Genomic DNA, 20,406 nt, shown 5'->3' on the forward strand with positions numbered 1-20,406 from the left:
ACCTGCAATTTTAATCAATGTTGCATTTTATTTGCATTGCATTTGCATCTTTCATTCATTGTTCTTTCACTTTCATGTCCTGTTTCTGTGCCAAGCATTCTCTTTTTTGTGTGTCTCTGTGCTTGGTCCATATGCCATACGAATTCTTTATATGTATGTATTTTGCATTTCCAAGCTGACCTTGTTTTGGCCACCTTTTTAACCTGCCCGAAAATAAAAATGCGCTTTAAATAAATGAGTGCAGCAGCAGCAACTGCAACAATAACAACTGCAGCAGCAGCAGGAGATCAAGAGCACTTTTACAAGTATTGTTAATGCACTACTGACTGACTGACTGCCTGCCTGCCGACTGCTGACTACCCGACAATGGTAAAATACTGTCGTCTCCTAGTTGAAAAACCAAAGTGCAATGGCGGCTATTGCACTGCTGCTGTTGCAATAGTTGTGGAGGAGCAACGGCATGGTGAATGGGGGTAACATTTTTAGAATTCATTGAATTTTAAAACATAACAATAAAGCACTCAAGATGTGATGTGCAATGTGCCAAAGCAAACCAAAAAGGTATGTGTGTGTGTGTGTGTGTATCTGTGATTGTAGGTGCATCTATGTATGTGTGTGTGTATGTACTTTGTGGGTCTCTGGGCTTGGGTTTCTCGCTCTGGCTCTGAGCTACGAGCAACGAGCCTGAAAATTGCTCGCGTTTTCGCTGCTAAAAGGAAAATCACATTTGTAATGAATTGCAGCTGTTGCATAGACACTTTCCAGCTACAGCAGCAGTAGCCAACTACAACAAAAAAAAATGAAAGCACGGAATGCTTTGCTCAGATTTGCAATTCATTGGCGTGTGTGTGCGTTTGGGTATCTCTTGTGATGTCGATGAGTATGCGGATGAGTAGCGTCTGGTTGCAATTTGTTTAAAATTTAAATTCGAAACATCAGCAGCAAAATGCATTAACACAGTTCAACCTGCAAGTTGTATGTTGTACGTTTACAGCAATAAAAGTGTTGATTTATTGATTTTGCACGTAGCATAATTTACTTTACCTGCAACTGCAGCAACAACGACAACATGGAAACGACAACGACAACGACAACGCCAACGCCCAAACCAAATAAAATCCTGGGCTCCTGTTTATTTCTCTGTTTTTTTTTTTGTTGCCTCTTTTGCCTGCCTGTCTGCCTGTCACACTGTTGCCTGGCTGATTGTCATCTCGCCTTCCCTTTTATCCACCTTTTTCTCTTTCTCTCTCTGTCTCTCGAACTCCCTTGCAGTTGTTGCTGTTTATTTTTTTTTGCACCTTTGGTATATCTGCCTGGCATGAGGAGCCGCCATCATGTCGTGCGCCATTTTCAAGTTGTTTCTTGAAACGGAAACGAAAGCGGTTTTCATATGCATGTGCGAGCTGACTAACACAAGCAAACAAACAAACCATATATGCATACCATACATAGATTCCCATCTCTATCTATATGTGTGTCTGTGTTTCTCTCTCTCTCTTTCTATGTGTGTGTGTGTGTGTGCGTGTGTGATGACAACGACTAACGGCTTTTTTTGTATTCTTCTGTGTTGTGTGCTGTTCAGGTGCCGACAATATGAAATGTGGCTAGGAACTCTTGCAGATTTCTTGCTCGCTTTACTCTCCACCCATTACCATATGCCTTTACACACTCAGCCAAAAAAGTATGCATCCCAAAAAAAGAACAAAAAACATTTTAAATGAACAGAGCTTAAAGCAAAAAAGTTCTCAGTTCCTTTCAATGCGAAACTTTCATGGAAAAACTAAAGCAGTAAGTTTCTTATATACATATATATTAGCCATTTCAAGGATGATCAACCAAAATTTCAAATATTTTAAGAGTTTGTTTTAAAAATGCTGCATTTTTAAATTATTCATCTATTGTATTTAGTACTCTTAAAATAATCAATATTTATCTATCTAATTTAATTATCACGTATTTTTTTTACTTTCTCTTAATGGACACAACGTTTGGTAACTATGACTTGGACATCGTGTTTTAAATTTCACCATCGAAAACGTTTTAATTTCTTATTTGAATAAGCACATTTTTGATATTTTAACTCCCAGCAGGACTATCGAGATATACTTTACAAATTTCATTAAATGAGTTGATTATCAACGATTTCGTGATGATCTTTCAAAAGAGGGGACAATAAAGTTATTTTATCTCATATTTGTAAAGGAATTTTTAAGAACTAAGATATATTTATCAATGATAACTAAGATCTGGCAAATTAAGGGATACCCTAATGTAGGTGCATGTATTAAAGGTTGTGCATAGGTTAAGAAAAAATAATAGTTTTCGGTCTTTTAAAATAGCACGATAAACGACTATTACGGGAAATTATGACGGTCAAGAAATTTTATTAAAAATGGTAAATTATTCTAAGTCTATGAAAAATAATGAACATTTCACTATTACATATACCTCATGTCTAAAATCAATTCCTAGGACCCTCTTAGTGTGTCAATAAAGGTTTATATACTCTACAGACATGTTTTGAGTTATTTAAGTTATTTAAAAAACAAAACAAAGAAATTTATCCTATTTGACTTTCAGTCAATGTTTTTATATAATAAACATCGAACTGTTACTTTTATAAGGATAAATTTTTGTAATATTTAAAGGGCTTGTAATGTGAACTTATATAAAATTAGTATAATATTACATAACTGTTACTTTTATAAGGATAAATTTTTGTAATATTTAAAGGGCTTCTAATGTAAACTTATATAAAATTAGTATAATATTACATATTTGATCATGTCAGTTGGAGTATCCAAAATTTTTGTCATTTGAGTAATTGGAATCAGCAACAAAGGTATAACAAATATTTAAGGAAATTCAGTTGATTGTAAATTTTCAAGAAAATTAGAAAGTTTATAAAAAACTTTACAAAAACTAAAAAAGTTCGATCCCAATTTTGAAACACATTTCCTAGAAAATATGTCTTGAAAAATTTGTTTAGATTTCGACCTTTTTGAAGTTAATCAAAACTAGGCTTAAGCCGGCTTAAGGTCTGCATATGATATAAAATGTTATAAATTAATAAGAATTGATTTCCGTTTTGATTTCAATTTCTGAATCTTTTGAGAAAATATTAAGTCTTTGTTGAGCTTAGTGTAAGAAGGGAAACAAATTCTTGCGAACACATTGAAGAATAAATAAATAAAAGCGAAATACCTCAGTATATTGTAGATAAATTCTTGAGATCTATTCAAGAGGTTAAGGAGAAATTATATATACGTTACAATTGTTGTAAATTTTTAGAGCTGTTCAAAGAATTATTCCATAACAAAAGTTAAATGAATTGAATTTAAGGACCTTTTAGTTAGTTCCCCTTATGGTATTTTGTAGTCGATGGACCGAAATTTTGCCAACGGGATTTTTAGTTATCGTTTCGTTTCTTTAGTGCACATTGTGTGATCCCTGATGATTGTTTATGTACATGCAGCTGCATACATTTGTTTGTCATGTAGTCCTCCCTTCTGACCCCATCATTACCCCCTCTGGAGCCATCCCATATCTCTCAATCCTTAACTCCCTTACTCTGTACCCCCCGTTCGTTTCTTCCGTATGTGTTTGTGTATGTTAAATAAATTTGCATATTTTAGTTCATCGTTAGTTTGGCAAAAGCTCAATTTTCTATGCAACAAAAAAGAAAAATAGGAAAAATGCAACTGTGATGACAAAAAACAAAGCAAAAAAAAAAAAAGAAATAGCAAAAGAATTACAATGCATGGAGTAAAAAAAAACACACGAGAAACACCAACAAATGAAAAGAGAAAATTCTCTTTTATTTTTTTTTTTGTTTTTGTGTATGTTTGTATGAGTGTGTAAGTTTAGCAAGTGAAAATATGCACTCTAAGTGCGAGAGAAAGCTATGGCAATGGAAGGAAGCAGAAGGCATCGCAGTCCATGTTGGATCCAGAGACGGTTGAAGTCGGAGACGAAGTCACCATGGTAATGAGGCATTTGTTATGCAGCATATTTTCGGCAGCTTTTGTCCTATGAATGATTTTGCACGAAAAACTCCAAGCACCGAGAGTTTGGCTTGATGATTTATAAGGCCGCAATGTGTGTTCGTTTTTTTTTTCTTTCTAGTTTTTTGTGCTTTTCTGTGAGTGTTTTTGGTCTTGTGGGTTTACTGTACAAATCTAAGCTCAGTTTTGCTTTGTTTTCCTTGTTGTAACTTTAATGACACATTTAAGCGGAACCGCAGCAACAGCAACAACAACAACAACCATTCTTTGTCTGCATGTGTGCATTTTATGTACTGCTTCTATTTGTGTATGTGAGTGTGTGTGTGTTTGTGTGTGCGGCTTGTTCACAGCAACCGTTGCCTGGCTTGGGCCAAAAAACGTTGGTTAAAATGCCGAGACACACGCTTGCGCGAAATTTTATGATAGTATTTTGGTGTAATGGCATACCGCAGTGTAGCAGGCAACAGCAACAGCAGCAGCAGCAACAACCAACAACAACAGAAACCAACTGCTCTGGTTGCCGTTGCTGCTGCTGCCTTTGCTTGTTTGTGTAATCTAGTGTTGAAATATGGTTTTAAGGTAGATTCAAGGCAATTTACCATATTGGCCGCAATACAATTTCCGCTCACTACAACCAACAACAGCAGCAACTGCCGCAGCAAGCCACATAAATAGCGTCCCGTTCAGCAGCAACCGAAAAAAGACAACAATAACAACAATTGCAATGCCAAAGCGACATGTGTATTTAAATTTGCTGCGGCTTATGTTATTTGTCTTTACTCTGCATTATATTATTGTTGTTTTCATTATTATCATTATTGCTGCTGCTGCTGTTGTTGTTGTTGTTGTTGTTGTTATAATTTAACTAAAAACAAACACCGCATACTCTCATGATCTCCCGCATATTGTAAGTCTCAGCGGGATAATGCCATAAGCCTCAATGATTATTTTTCAAAGTACATTTAAATACAAACATACATATATGTATGTATTTATCTTGGTTTAGTTTTGATAATAAACATAGGCACACATTAACCACCTTAAGCTCCAATGGCTTTAAGTGATAATATTGTAGATATACAGAGAAAAAAAGGATTAACTAAACACTTATCTAAGGACTAGAGAGAAACACATTTAAAATTGTGGTTGGGTAGTTCTCTCTTTAACACCTTAAAGCTGATCCATTCTTAATTAAATGAGAAATTTTAAAAGTTCATGCGCAAACTAACCAGAGATTCGTAATAAACTCAAAATATTGGAGCACATAGACAGATCTGCCGAAATTTTTGTTTTCTAGGTCCATTAACCATATTTTATAACCAAATGTTCAAAGTATTTCAGACCCACTTTTCTTCCAACTAAAAAATTAAAACTAAAAACTTTTTTGTCTTTAATTATGAAGGGCTTTCAGCTCTCTTTTATTTTTCTCCTGAAAAACTCATTTGACTTCGACAATTACTATTTGCATTCATTATGATTACCAACTAACTTTTTCTTAGTTAGTACTGTAAGAGTTAATATGAACGGACGACTTAAAAATGCACGTCCGTCGCCCTGAGCTTTACAGAAAGGATGAAAGTATCAGAGTTGTCTCTTCCTTTGTCATCGATGACACAGCGTTGATATTGTTGTAACTTTATCGCTATAGAATTCAGGTGATGGTATATATAAAAGCGTTACTTCATATATGTTTAGAGTTATTGTTAAGGTAAGTATATAATAATTATTATATAAGTACACTAGGAGAATCATATATAGCCTAATTCAATTGTGATCTCTGTAAATAAGTCAATTGTGACATCCAAATCCCGGAAAAAAGACCATGTTGAACTAATGAAAAAAAGAAACTTACATGTGCTTTGAAAAGTGTTCGGGTTAAAGACTTTAAGGTTTAGATACATCACATACTCTTTTATTTAAACTGACTGGACTATACCTACTATTATGGTCGTAGTCGAAATTACTTTCTAAGCAGCTAGCTTTTGTAACATCTGCAAGCGTGTTGGGCTGGAAATCGATCTACAATTTTATACTACCCTACATTACACCCATAATTTCACTACATATATCAACAAATTCCTCAGCAACAAAAATGCTTAACTACTTAAAACCAACATAGAACTCTGCAATAAAACATCCTTTTGCCCGAACTGTCTACTTGTATTACGCATATACTTAAAGACTGGCCAAGAACATAGCACCTTAGAAACTAAACCTAAAAAATTAGCTAATAATTATTAATACTAATAAGTGATAACTAATTCTCCAAAGTAGACAAAAAATACTTTAGATGTATTTTGTCTAAGACTTAAACCAATTTTCCACTTAGAAATTTTAATTTCATGCTTAAATCTTTCTCTCAAATGAATTTAAGAGTCGCTTTAAGAAAATTTTAAAACTCACTGTGAAACAATCATGTCTGTTGTAGCCTGGAATCGAAAGTCACGTAATCGTTACAACCATTTGTTAAATTCAAATTTAAACAGTGCCACTAAGCCTTATCCTTAAGTCCGTGCGATTAAAAATCACACTTGTCTGGCTAATTCATTTCAAGTTTTTGGCAAATAACCCCCACAAACAGCTGGCACTTTTAGCGATGATGACAATGATACCGAGAGAGAGACCTCCCCGACCACTTGGCAAGGCAATTCATTGGGTGGGGTTTGCTCCATCAGAGTGAAAACCTCTCCGTGTTGAGGCCGAAAGCCACAACTAGATTTCTGTTTGGCTCGACGTTAGGCAATTTGTTTGTCATTGCATTGCATGTGCAAAAAAAAAAGACGCCTGATTCAAAAGTGGAGGGTTATAGTAGTGGGTTGTGTGTGTTTTGGCATTTTCTTTTGCCGGCTACGTTTTGTGCTTTCTTTATCTCCTTCTCTCTCTCTCAGTATGTGTCTCCCAGTTTCTATGAGAATAGTTCTCTACTCGAGGCAATCGTCAGGCGGGCAGACAAAAGATTTATGCGCTTGCCAAGCTGCAAGCAAGCAAACGGACAGCAATTAATTTGCATTCTGGTAATTAATTTTGCATTTTCTCTAATCGCCATTCTTTGTTTTTTTACTTCCTCTCTATTTTACTTCTTTTTTTCTCTCCGTCTGTGTTTTTTTCTGGTCTTTGCTTTGGCTGATTGCGTTTTAAAGACCATAGCCTTAAAGCTAATCAAGTGAATTGGTTGTGATAAGTCTGACACCTGTTGAAGCAGGTGAATCAATCAATCAGCTAAAAGAAGCTTCTTTAATTATGCTGATGAATGGGCAAACTTTTAGGGATTGTTTTTTCCTCTTATCCTTTTCTTTTTTCGGTCTGCTTTTTCAGATTTTGCTATGCCTGTATTCTGCCTGTTTACAACAGCAATTGAAATTGTCATCATTTAACACAAATGGCGCACAATGAAAATGCAATGCATATAATGCCAGGACATGCCATAGCAAGGACACTTTACAAGAGTTTCGGTCTCGAGCCGCGCAACAAGACAGTAAAGACAAGTGCACTTGGCCATTGTTGGCTCCTTCTGTTCTTGCTTCACTCTTTGGGCTCTTGTTCTGCCCCTTTTGCTTTCCTTTTGGCAGCAGCAGCAGCAGATGCGTATGTGAGTGGTTAGTTGGCATTATGGTATTGGTATGGGTAGTACGTTTGGTTTGGTTGGTTGTGTGTAGACTAGGTTTATTCAACTTGCACTTCATTATTTTGCTCATTTCCTCTTAATGACAATATCAATGGCTATTTTACGCCATTGTCTTGCATTTCTATTGTCTCTCTCAGCTGGTTGGCCATTTTATTTGATTTTCAATTACGTTTAATTAATTAAGTGTAAAAGCGTTGACACATACAAACCAACTGACAAATACACATTCACGCATACACACACAGATATACATAGATAGAACGAGAGAGACACACCCACATAGATGGCAAATGGCATGACCATTCTGTAATGAAATAAAATGCAGTAAATGGTGCGTACAGGAATTGTGTGATGTCTTGTAAATGCTTCAACCAGACTCAGTCAAAGATCGTTTTAACAAAAGGCAATAGAGATAGCAATATTAAGTATACGACATGTAGTTAAAGTCTAATCAAAGGCATACGACAAAAGTATAGCATACTTTTATGAGTCACAGTCAGATTTTAAACTCGCAAAGACACTGATTTCTCTTTTAACTTTTTTGTCATTTTTTTGTTTATTTGTTTGCTTTTTTTTGCAATAAAAGTGCATCTTTATGTTCTTAGTGTTAGTAGTCAAGTAAATTTATGACAAGCAGTTATTTAACTATACATTAATATAATAAAATAAAAATTTTATATGCTAGTTCTTGATACTTGTGAAAAGAATAAGATAACTCAAAGTTCTGATATAAAAACTTTTATAGTCTTCTTATGTAATGATTGTTTTAGGTAACTTTAATTATGAGTCAATTGTACTTGTAGTCATTTTATATAAGTTAAACAAAAAAAGCATTTGGTGGGGGTTTGTTAAAACATTTGTTGGGGGGTGTAAAAATAAAAACAGACCTTAAACTAAACTTATAAGTATTTAACACTTTAAAAATTTAAAAAAATGTTGCTTTAAATATTGCATTAACGAAGTAAATTTTACTACATGTCGCATACGAAATCATCATTTAATTATATATTCATTTTCATGTTGGAGATTAATAAAATAGAAGTATTCATTTATTTTTTTTTAAAACAAAATGAAATAAAAATTTCAACATTTGTTTTACCACAAATACTTGAAAAATAACCCACAATAAAAAAAACTCATGCTGGCAATGACAATCAACATTTAAATGCAGCACATAATAAAAATTAGTAATAATTTGTGCTGCATATTTATAAATCTAATAAATAGTTACTTTGAATGTTTAAAAAGTTTTTGCTTTTAACAAAAAACTCTTTACATTCCTTTTTTGATAAAATTTACTTTATCAACACAAAGACAAACTCATTTCAATCTAGATCATACATCTATATGTGTTTCCCTATCCTACAAACGCAATCTGAAAGTACCTGTGCCCCATAAAGGTGCCCTCACAGGTACACTTACTATGCAGACAATACGAGGCAATTAAATAAGGTCACCGTAAATTATTTAGAGAAATCTTATTAGGAACCTTTTAAATTGTTAAGGGAGATAGCGACAATCATACAATTTCTTAAATCTCTAAACTACTTAAAGCACTTAAAATAGATTTTCAAGTTGTTTGACTATTTATTAAATATTTAAAGCGATATTTATAATTACTTGGTTCCACCTTTGAGTAGATGACAAAACAAAGCAATGAAACGTAACTATTTTTAAGTGATTAAGCTTAGTTTTTATAATATAAGGAAATTATTACCCAAATTGCTAAACTTTCAATTGATTGGCAGACGTCTTTAGTGGTTTCTATTGTTAGCAAACCCAATTGGGAGTCTTTCAGTTTTACCGAACCAAATGACCCCAATTAGTTGTCCCGATGTGTGCCGTACTCATATGATATATGGGTGGATGCCGGAGAGTATATCGAAACAAAAAAGTTTTTGTATAGTTTGTCACTTGACAAATTTTATTTGGCTTACTAATAAGGTTCTGGCTGTGCTCTTTATATGAGAGCAAAATGCAAACTATGGCTACATGCGTTTGCACACGCACACAGTCATACTCATAAGGGGTCGTTCTTCTTCGTCCTTGCAAGTTAATTTAAGTTTATTTTCAACTGTTTATTTTTTTTTGTTCCTTTTTTTTAGCTGCTGCTGATGCATAACCCTTGCTGCTGCCGGCTGGCATAGTAATAAATTCATTACGAAATTGTCGCTTTATATACGTATGGAAAAAAAATATACAAAATAAACAAATGCAAAAAGCAGGAGCTGAGGGGGCGTGGTGGTAGAGCAACATTTTTATGCGCTTGCTAACGGAAGTCGAAAACTTTAGTCCAACGGGAAAATGCACTCAAAATGTATATACATACATACATACATATATATGTATATAAAAACAGGCAACTTGCCGTGACGAGAGGGGTAAGAGAAAGAAGAGTGGGGTAAGTAGAAATTTGTTCCAGAACATTTTTGCTGCAAAATGCACACAAAATGAGTGTGCAGAAATAATTTTTTGGCAAAAAAGTTCTACCACTCCTTCAAACTAGTCCAAAAAGTGTCGGCAAGTTAATGTTATTTATAAATCATTGAGCTGCACTTTTTTCGCCATTTCACTTTGTCGTAGGTATTGCTCATTTACAGAGGCAAAGATTTGCAGCAATTTGCAAGTTCATATTGAAAAGAAAAATCTCTTTCTAAATCTAGCTTTATCTTTTTCTTGCTTCTCCTTGCCCCCCGTCTCAAATTACAAAACCATGAGCCAACACTTTTTCCCTCCCTTTTTTTTCGTTTTTGTCTTTGCCTAACCGAATACTAGCGAAAAATTTGTCTTTGACTAAACCAGCATGAAGTCGTCCACACGTATGGCTTAACACGACATGCAGAAAAAGAAATAAAGTGGAGCCAGAACCAAGTAGAAAAAAAAAGACGAAGTTCTAAAATCTCTTCAAGAGAGGAGTTTGTGCTTTCAGCATTTACTTTCAATGCAATTAAAGGTAGGACAAGTTATCATCGGCAAAAGCTACAGCTCTTATAACTAGGTAAAGACATGTGTAAATGTTGTGACTAATTAAATAACAGCTTCTTATTATTTTCACCTATTTTGCATTTTCAACTCCACAAAGGAAACTGATTGAAACTTTATGTTTAAGCTTAACGTTAAATTAAGAGGAACATATATTCTCATAAGACTGATACGACTACCTATGCTTTGCTAGAAAACAAAAAAGAAATAGAATACAGATCTTATTAATAAGAAAGTGGGAAAAAATTTAACCCTCTAAGATTTAAAAGTGCCTCAAGGCACATTCAATATTTTATAATTAATTATTAATTTTTAAATTATTTGGAAAGTCAAATTAGTTTAAAACGTTTCATTTGTTTTTTCCAACCTTACTTAACATAATTTGACATAAATATTTAAACACTAGTTACTCCACCATTTTAAGGTATGATAATTATTCTTAGAGACAATGAACTATATTTAGTAAGACGATTAAGCTAAAGTATCTATGATAAGGTCTTAGTTTTAATATATTGTTGCGTATGATTTCCTCATTTTGATTTTCATTATTAGAACTGTTAGTCGATTAATCAGGTTTTTTTTCCAATTTATGCATAACAAAATTTGAATGGAAACGACCAGGACTATCTTAATTAGTTTTCAATATTTGTTAAATTGTATGACAATCGATTAAAAACTCAGTGGCTCAGCTCATCAGTGGCAAATTGAGATATGTTAATTGAATCAATTCACATAAAGCAATAATAGTTAAAGAAAACTTTACTTGCATTAACTTAAACATGTGATCGACTTTTGAGAATCTTATAGACTTTGATTCAGTAGTCTTTCAATTAAACAATAAAATCTTTATGAGGTTTCCTTGTATTATACTTTATGCGTAATAACCAATTAAATTGTTTATTCACTCATGAAGATACTATTCATTTTCCTCTTTTCCCACAAAATTATACTGAACGTTTAAAGATTGTGCCAAAATTTAAATTTAACATCATTAGAAACTTTAAAAACAATAAAATAACTCTTATAATTAACATCTTTTGCTATTGCTCCTTAAGAATGATGGCAAACAAAAGAACAGTAAATGCTAAATAATGAGACATGAGTCAACTGGTGGATGGTTCTTTTAACTAATGATAAGTCATAACACACAAATTCCTCAGAACCCACCAAAGAAAGACACACAGAAACAAAAACTCATACAACCACAGTCATATAACTTAATGGTGTGGGGTCAACTGTCTTTTAATTACAAACAAGTTAACTTTAGAATTCATGCAAGCTTATAAAATGTATGAGCAGAACAACTAGACGTATACTTGATGTGGCAGTCTTTGCATTTGGCCAGGCCACAAATTCGTTTATAGAAAATATGCCAACAGCTCTCTCCATTATGACTTTTCTTCTCTATACACAAAAAAAATTTACAGTCTGTTGCTTGGCATAAAAGTGGTAAAGGGTTTTCTTCTTTCTTCATTTATACCTTTCACACTGTTAAAGGGTATATTAATATTTACAACAACCTGAGAAAAAAATAAATGGAAAATTAAAAATAGATCAATTAATCAATCCCCAGAACAGTCTCACCTCATAAAAACATAAATATTTTGAGTATCACAAGGTATTTTTTTAACTTTCAGATTATTGATAGATACTACAGATGTAAAAGAAACCCACGTAGAAAAGTAGTTACCCAATCCACTATGAGAAAAGTAATTACTCAATCCATTATGAGTAAATTTTAGGTACAAAAGTAGTTACTCAAACCATTAGAAAAATAGTTACTCAATACATTATGAGTAACTTCTTTTCCACGTAACATTTATGGTCATTTAAAGACTTCATTGCTTAGAGTATACTCAACTCACAATATTTGTTTTGATAGTCGTACCAACATAAAGCAAAAAAATAAAATCATTGTCATCATAATTCTATATGCATGCAACAAAGAGTATTTCACAGTCATCCGAACCTCTTTGGGTTCTCCCCTTTTTTTTGTCTATATTTTTTCTGGCACTTTTTTTCTTTTCTGTACTTCCTTTTTTTGTTTTTTGTTTTCGGAGAGGGGTGGGGGAGCTTGTGGCCAGAGCCAAGTCAAGTTTCTACTGCAATTATGATTGCACTCAGCCAAGCGCCACCCACCCATCCACTCGCACACTGACTGACTCACTCATTCACACGACTCAGTACGTAGCGTTTATATGCCTTCGTCTCTCATTTAATGTATTTCGCAAGTTCTGTTTTTTATTTTCCACTTTTTTTTCTTTCTGGTTTTTTTATTTTCTTCTTTTTTTTTGTATTTGGTTTTTTGTTTTTATGCTTTTGTCTTGCAGCTTCAGCCTGACGCTGCTGCTGTTGCTCCTGCTGCTGCTGCTGCTGTTTCTGTGCCTTTGTTTTTTAGCCGGAAGTTGCTCAAGTGTTAATAATTTCATTATTTCCGTTACGCTGCACACCAACACACATTCACACATATGGGCAGGTCTCTCTGTGTGTGTGTGTGTGTGTGTGTGTGTTTGAGCACATTACAGGAAGCGGCTGGCAGGCATTCTGACTCTTCTGACTCTTTGAACGTTGACCATTTTCCACTACTATTCATTTAGTATATACGAATTTGATAACAAATTAGATAAAAGAGTATTTGAACTTAGATTATTGCAAAATTTCCATCCAAGTTAGGTAAAATTATTCAAATAGTTTACCGAAAACCCTTTCTGTTTAAGGGAAACATATAATTATAAAATCAAAGGGTATCTAATGTGTTGCTTTTTTTCTTTTCAACAAGTTTAGCTATATAGAATTATTGTAAGCAACTAGTTGTTTGGACCTAGTGATACCCAGTAAGTAGAAAAGTAGAGATTTGCGGTAATTTAAATTCTTAAATGTTACATTTCTTTATCTATACCTTGTTTATGTCAATTATCCTTAAAATAGTGTATATCGTGTGTAACCTTGTGGAAAACAGAGCAACTAATTGCTATCTCCTTTTTATAAACATATATCCTATATATCCTTTTCATGTTCTTATTGCAGCAAAAATATTGGCTTCTTGTTCATTTTCTTTATTTGAATTAGATAATAATATAACGAGAAATTAAGAAAAATCGTAATATAAAAAGGCAACTTATCCCATCTAAATTCGTTTTGCATTTAAAACCTTGATTATATTAGGAGAAATATGTCGAAAAAACCTGGCAAATGTTTTAAGCCAATACAATTTCATATAAACAGAAGTTTTTCACTACTATGTACATATGTATATAGAAACTCGTGACTGTAATAATGGCAACAGACCTTAATCAGTAATATTCAGCCCATTTATATACTCTTTCAACCAGTCAATACACTCGTCTAACACTATTTGGCATTCGAGGGTATAAAAAGGCTGCGAAAAACTGCTGCATGTGTAATTTTTACGCTCATTTTTTTCGTCTATGTCCTAGGCGAAGCTATAGTCATAGTAAATTTTTTCTCTTTTTTTTTGCGTTCCCTCTGATTTTCTTTTGTGGTACAAAAAAAATGTAATTACATACGGTAAAAGTAGCAGCAGGACGCCCACTCGCTGGGCAAACGGCTAAGCAAAAACGAGAGAAATAAAGTAGAGAAAGCAAAGGAATGTGTGTGTGTGTGTGTTGGTGTTTGTGTGTATATGTGTGTATGGTTTACATCAAAGGATATAATTTAAGGGTCTTAAATAAATTAATACGCCGCCTGGTTTAAATTTGAAACTTTTTTAATCTGCTTTAGTTTTGTGGGACCTCTTGGCTAGATAGAGGGGAATGTACTTTGTGCATGTGTGTGTGAGCGTGTGTGTTTGAGTGTGTGGCGGGTTTTGGCAGATAACAAGTAACCGTTTGGCTTAAGGCTAAAAAGGACTTAGGCCAAAAACGAATGTATTTCAGGCACAAACACGCACATTCACTCACATGACAAAGTCGCTGCCATCAAGTGAAAGTTTTTTCTTTCTTTTTTTTCGGACTAGAAAGTAGTTATAAATTAGTTTTACTTGTTCAGGTTTATTTTTAGTATACCTCCGCTTTCTCCTACTCTCGATAAGCATCCTGATGAATCGCTCACTGAGATGGAGATAGAGAGAGAATAATGCTATTTAATTGCGGTTTCTAAAAGGTTTCCTTTTCCCTTTTTTTTTGTTGCAAAAACATTAATATGAAAAACCTTAATAAATAAACGTTTAACTGATTACTTTTTTCTTCTATGTAACTCACTTGATTGGGATGTTTTAATAAAATTAATTTTTAGATTGGACTGACTTCTTTTCTATAGCAGGAATTGAAATAAACAATCATCAACATCCTTTGGTCTCTCCATCAGCATATCATTCTGTCAATATTTTAGTCATTACAATGACATAGACTGTTGTCTCTATCTTTTTTAGTTATATACACCGAAATGAATGTGAGAAATAGCCCCCTAAAGTATGCAACAAGCTCTTGAATAATGCATTGTATGCTTTTGGAGGATTTCAGAATGTCCTTTAGCTAGATAAAGAATGATCTGTAAACATTGTTCCATACTAGAATCATTTTTCAACTGACTCTATACCTTATCTGTGTCTTCCTCTCTTGATCTTTGTCTTTACAAGGATAATTAGATCCTTATCCAAGTTAAAAATATACTTGTGGAAGGTAAATCTCTTTCAGTTCTTAACCTATGTATCTATACTTAAACATGGACTAAAACTAATTACATCGGATTAAACTGAGCATAGTATGCGTTTAAAGTCAAACATGAAAGTCTGACCCATTCCAAATCACGAATCTATATGGAAGTAGAGCCAAAGAGCTCAGTGATTTTATGTTGTGGCCCCTCGTCAAAGCACCGTTTTGCCTCCGCTTTTATGGATTCACTCAGAGCACATTCCATAATGAATTCATAAATATAAATAAACCTTTCATTCCATATGCAATCATGCGTATGTCTCTGAAAAATGACCTGGCAGTTGGCAGTTAACCGCAAAAGGGTTCGGGGAGTACATGTAGTCAGCCTGGCCAGTACTAAGCCTCAGTTAAGGTAAAACGGATTGGAGGGTTGGCAAGGGGACGGGGTGCTGGATAGAATGTTGAATTTGCAATACAAACGTCAAGCAAACGAAGCAATCAAAATAATGGCGGCAAATGCATACAATGAAAATAATTGCCGGTAATCCTTGGTTACTAATTTGTGCACGCTTCGTTGCTGTTGCCGATGTGTTGCTGGTGTTACTCCTGCCGATGGGTTGCTGGTATTGTTTCGACCACTGTTGTTGTTATTGCTCCTTTAGCTGCTTGTTACTGTTGCTGTTGTTGCTGTTGTTGTCGCTCTTGTGTTGTTGCTGCTGCTTATTACACATTGCCCACCATTGGTAGTGGCAGCGGCGCTTTTCATTATTTATGAAAGCTTATTTGGCATGAAAATAGCGCTCGGACTCTGGTCCTGCAACGAGTTGCCGCAAAGCCACATCAACCGCACACCCGCACACACATACACACAGACACATACACACACAGACACAGACACATGCCAACGCATATACAGAATAAACATGAACAAACCGTTGGCAGTTACGTTTTCATTTATATTAAACTTGTATGTTAGTTTATATTTATGTATGGAACATTCGTTGCCGTTTCCCCGTTGCTACATTGTACATATTTCAGTTTACTGTCCATATGTGTGTCTCTGTATCTGCGTGTACCCATGTATTTGTGTGTATGTGTCTGTGTGTGTATGTGATTAAATTCGTATTTGTTTTATAGCCCGTAATTTGGCACCATACATTATGCTCTATATATGTATTTATATGACACGATACACCCATAGCTTCTTTCCCATATTAACCCTTTCATTACCACCAGCTTTTGTTATGCAATTCATTCAAAAACTTTTGGGGAATAAAGCAAATGTAGAATAGGTATATTAGACCATTCTGAAAACAGATATCTATAGAGGAAATATACATAACACTTCTTTTTTGGGAATATAAATTCAAAAAGCGCAGTACCAAAGTAAACTTATTTATTTCTAGTAATTTCTTTCTATCTTAAGATCAAGATAAAGATTAAGTAAGTTAAGTGATCATTTTACAATATCAAGTGAAGGCTTAACACATAAGAAATATGTCTATTTAGTTCTATAATCTATTATCTAACAATAAGTTAAAGACGATCAATTTTTTTTAAAACAAAATAAACTTAAACTTAGGCCAAATAAGTATTTATAGCTTTGCCGGCTATTTGCCAAATAAAAACAAGTAGTTCTAATTTTAGAAGAACTTTCAGTTCATTAATTGATTTAGACATGAATCGAAGTCATCCCCTGAAAGCGAGTTTTTATCATATTGAAAAATGCTAAAGCCAAATGAAAAACCTTCCAAGATCGCTTAGAGCTTACCGAGCGTTAGGATTTTCAGTCACTTATGCAAAACCCATTGGAAAAACATCCATTTACAGGGTATACAAAAATCGGCTACTTTTAAAGACAGAATGGTATTCGTGTTGAATGAAATTATGCCTTTTGCATTATTGAAACAAACTAATTTGATTGATATTAGAGAATGGTATAAATATGGGCGATTAGCGTTGCTTAAGGCAACAAAACTTTTTAACAGGCATCTAATTAAATTTCATGACAAGAACACACGCACTGACATCGACGCACACATATGCATGTCCACATAAACACAACATATACATAGATAGACATGACAATCAAGAAGCATATTGTGCGTCATCCTGTTGATCATTCTGTCAGGGAAGCGATGTTAAATTTAATTACAAACTGCATATATGCATATAATAGGTATATGTATGTATATATATCTATGAAACAAGCTGCCAAAGAGTTGCTAAATGAAAACAGTTTCATTGTAGACCAAGAACAACAGCAACATGAGCAGCAACACCAGCAGGAATCTGACAACCGCAGCGACTACAAGCGACTAATTTTAAATGCAAGTGTTGGACACTACAGTAACAGTAACAACAACAACAACAACAACAAGGAAAAACCAAAAAGAAGCCAGTTAACAATTTTGCACAAAAATTAAATCAGAGAGTTTTGCGGTGAGTATAGGGTCCAGGACACATAACATGCAAAAGACCCACACACACACTTACACACTCACACATTAGGGTGATTCTTATATCAAAAACTTGCAATTTTACTACCAACTGATAATAGTTTCACAACAATTTATGAGTATACTCAAAAACTTCTTAAGTCACTTTAATCCTTCTTATAGGACATTCTACATAAAATTACTTAGATTATAGCCGCAAATGTGTTCTATCGCTTTCACAGCTATAAAAGACATCATTAACACTTAAAGTAGCTATAAGAATTGCTATCAAATGAAGTTAACTACTTGGTATTTCAGACAAATAAAAAGTAACAAATTCCATTTTGCTTAACTGAAAAGGCTCTGTGTTCAACCCGCAAACTTATTGGTTTCAGAATTCCTATATTTGGATTTTTTATATAAGAAGACAAGTCAGAAATTAGATTTCGTTCAATTTTTTGCCCTAAGGTAATGATTTTTATAAAATTTTTCTAAAAAAAAATGGTTTTAAAAAATTATTAAATATTATTGATAAATATCTTAGTTATTCAATTTTCTTTAAGTCATAAGATATCTATTTCAAAAATAGATGACAATTATTACAAAAGAAATTTTCTTTTTATGAAATGTTAACCAACTATTATACAAAATATCTAAGCAACTTATAAACAATTGAAATCATATAGAGCACACATTTTGAAGGAAATAGATCTTCAGAATATGATTCAGAAAAATAATTTCACATTATTCATTTAATAAAATGGACAAAAATGTTACAAAATTTAAAAAAAAAATTTTTGCAAAATTTTTGATCCTTATTTTTAAAATATTTTGCTCTAGAGTCTATCGTTGCTTTATCTCTATACTATATAAAACTCACTATCTATTAAATTTAATCCAAGATGCTTAGTCTGAGTCTACATTAAACAAGTTTATAGCTGTTAACCTGCTAGTCTAAGACTTTAACTATTTTTTTGCTACTATAGTAAAGTTGTGTAAGAAACCATAAATATAATATATGAAAATTTGTTAAACAAAAGTCTAAGTCTAAGGTAAATTATCTCATTTCTGATGAATATTGTTAAATATCCAAAACGATTCACAAAATATTTCAACATTGCACTTCTAGAAATCAAATGAACCTTTCATAGTAAAATCTGGCTAATTAAGATATTCAAAATTTCCTATTATTCTTAATATCCTTACCAAATATTTTCTCAAATATACTAAATAAGTATAGAATTTACGAGGGTCATTCACCCACTAATTCTAATTTATCTCTGATCGTAGGAAAAACAACATCATTTCAATTTTACTAAGGCTTTCTATTTGAATATTATCGTTTTCTTGATTACTCAACCAAAAGGGCAAAAAGGAAGCCAGTGAAGAAAACTTACCTTTAAAATGTGTTTACAACCAAAGAGTGTCCCTAATAAGCACAGCTATATATAGAATATGTGTACATGTATCTGTGAACCACATCCACCACACATATTCAACGGACATAGAAAAACATTTATAAACACTCGATAGAAAAACGCAGCCGCCCAGCATCAGGCCAGATAACAAAAACTTGTTTAGCAACCATTTTCGGTGTGGTATATGGACAGGATACTTGTCGTTGTTGTTGTTATTGTTGTTGTTGCCTTTGGTGTTTCTTTTTTGCTGTTTTTATCGTTTTGGCAAACAGGAGAGGCAGTCTGCCTGCTGGCTAGGGATCGGGACCATGTATACAGACTAAGGACAGAGTCTGTGTCCTGGCGCCATGCCGAGCTAGCAGCTAGCTAGCTGCCTGCTGCCGCCCCATTTAAAACTGTTTGTACATTTGTATGCATGGAAACCCCCATGGACACAGACTCACTCACACTCTCCAGAGTTGCCGTATGTTTCTGAAGCCCTGGGTAGAAAAGTGTCCCCCCCTATTTCTACATACCTTTTACAAGCATCTTCCACACTCTCTTGGTCTTTTACTGTCTCCGATATATTTATCACACGTCAACCGGACGTTGCTATTTGCTGCTAATGATTTTATGGACCAAAACTGAGTCCGAAAAGGCATTCTGGCATCATTTCACTTGACTGACTGAATTCTCTGTAGCCCCCGTTGTTGGGTTGTATATTTTCTTTTGGTTTGTCCTAATTTCCATGGGTCCCAAGCCAAAAATATGTATATAATTCTTCAAATATCAAACATAAATTTCTTTTTCTCTTCATCTTCTCTATCCTCCACGGTGGTGACTGGGGTGGAAAACTGAAACTGCGCTTTCACTTTTCGCTCGTTTAAATTAATCCTTAGAGTGTTGCGTTTGCCAGCATTTCCTTTGGTTCTTGGAAACTGGAACTGTAAACTGTACTATGCTGCGTTGCTATTGCTTTTGGCTTCACTCCTTCTCAAATTATCGTTCCCAAGTTGTTTTATAGACAAATGTGCCAAGTCTCTAAACCAAAAATCTTGCTTGCCATCAAAATTTTTTATGCTATGCAATTGCAACGAACAATGACACCAAAATATAAACTCAATTGAAACTGCAGCAGTGTATATAAATGTTGTATATAGATATTTATATAAACTCATGTACTCAATGAATTTTCATTAAATTGCACAATTAATCTCAACATGGCGTATGCGTGATATTTGATATTTGTATGTATATATTTTATGGCACTTATTGACAGCAAAATATATGTATGTTTTAATTTTCTTAATTAGAGCAGAATCGCCGTTGCATTAGTGACCTCAAGTC

The sequence above is a fragment of the Drosophila willistoni genome (genome assembly GCF_018902025.1).
Source record: "Drosophila willistoni isolate 14030-0811.24 chromosome 2L unlocalized genomic scaffold, UCI_dwil_1.1 Seg196, whole genome shotgun sequence".
Classification (NCBI taxonomy): domain Eukaryota; kingdom Metazoa; phylum Arthropoda; class Insecta; order Diptera; family Drosophilidae; genus Drosophila; species Drosophila willistoni.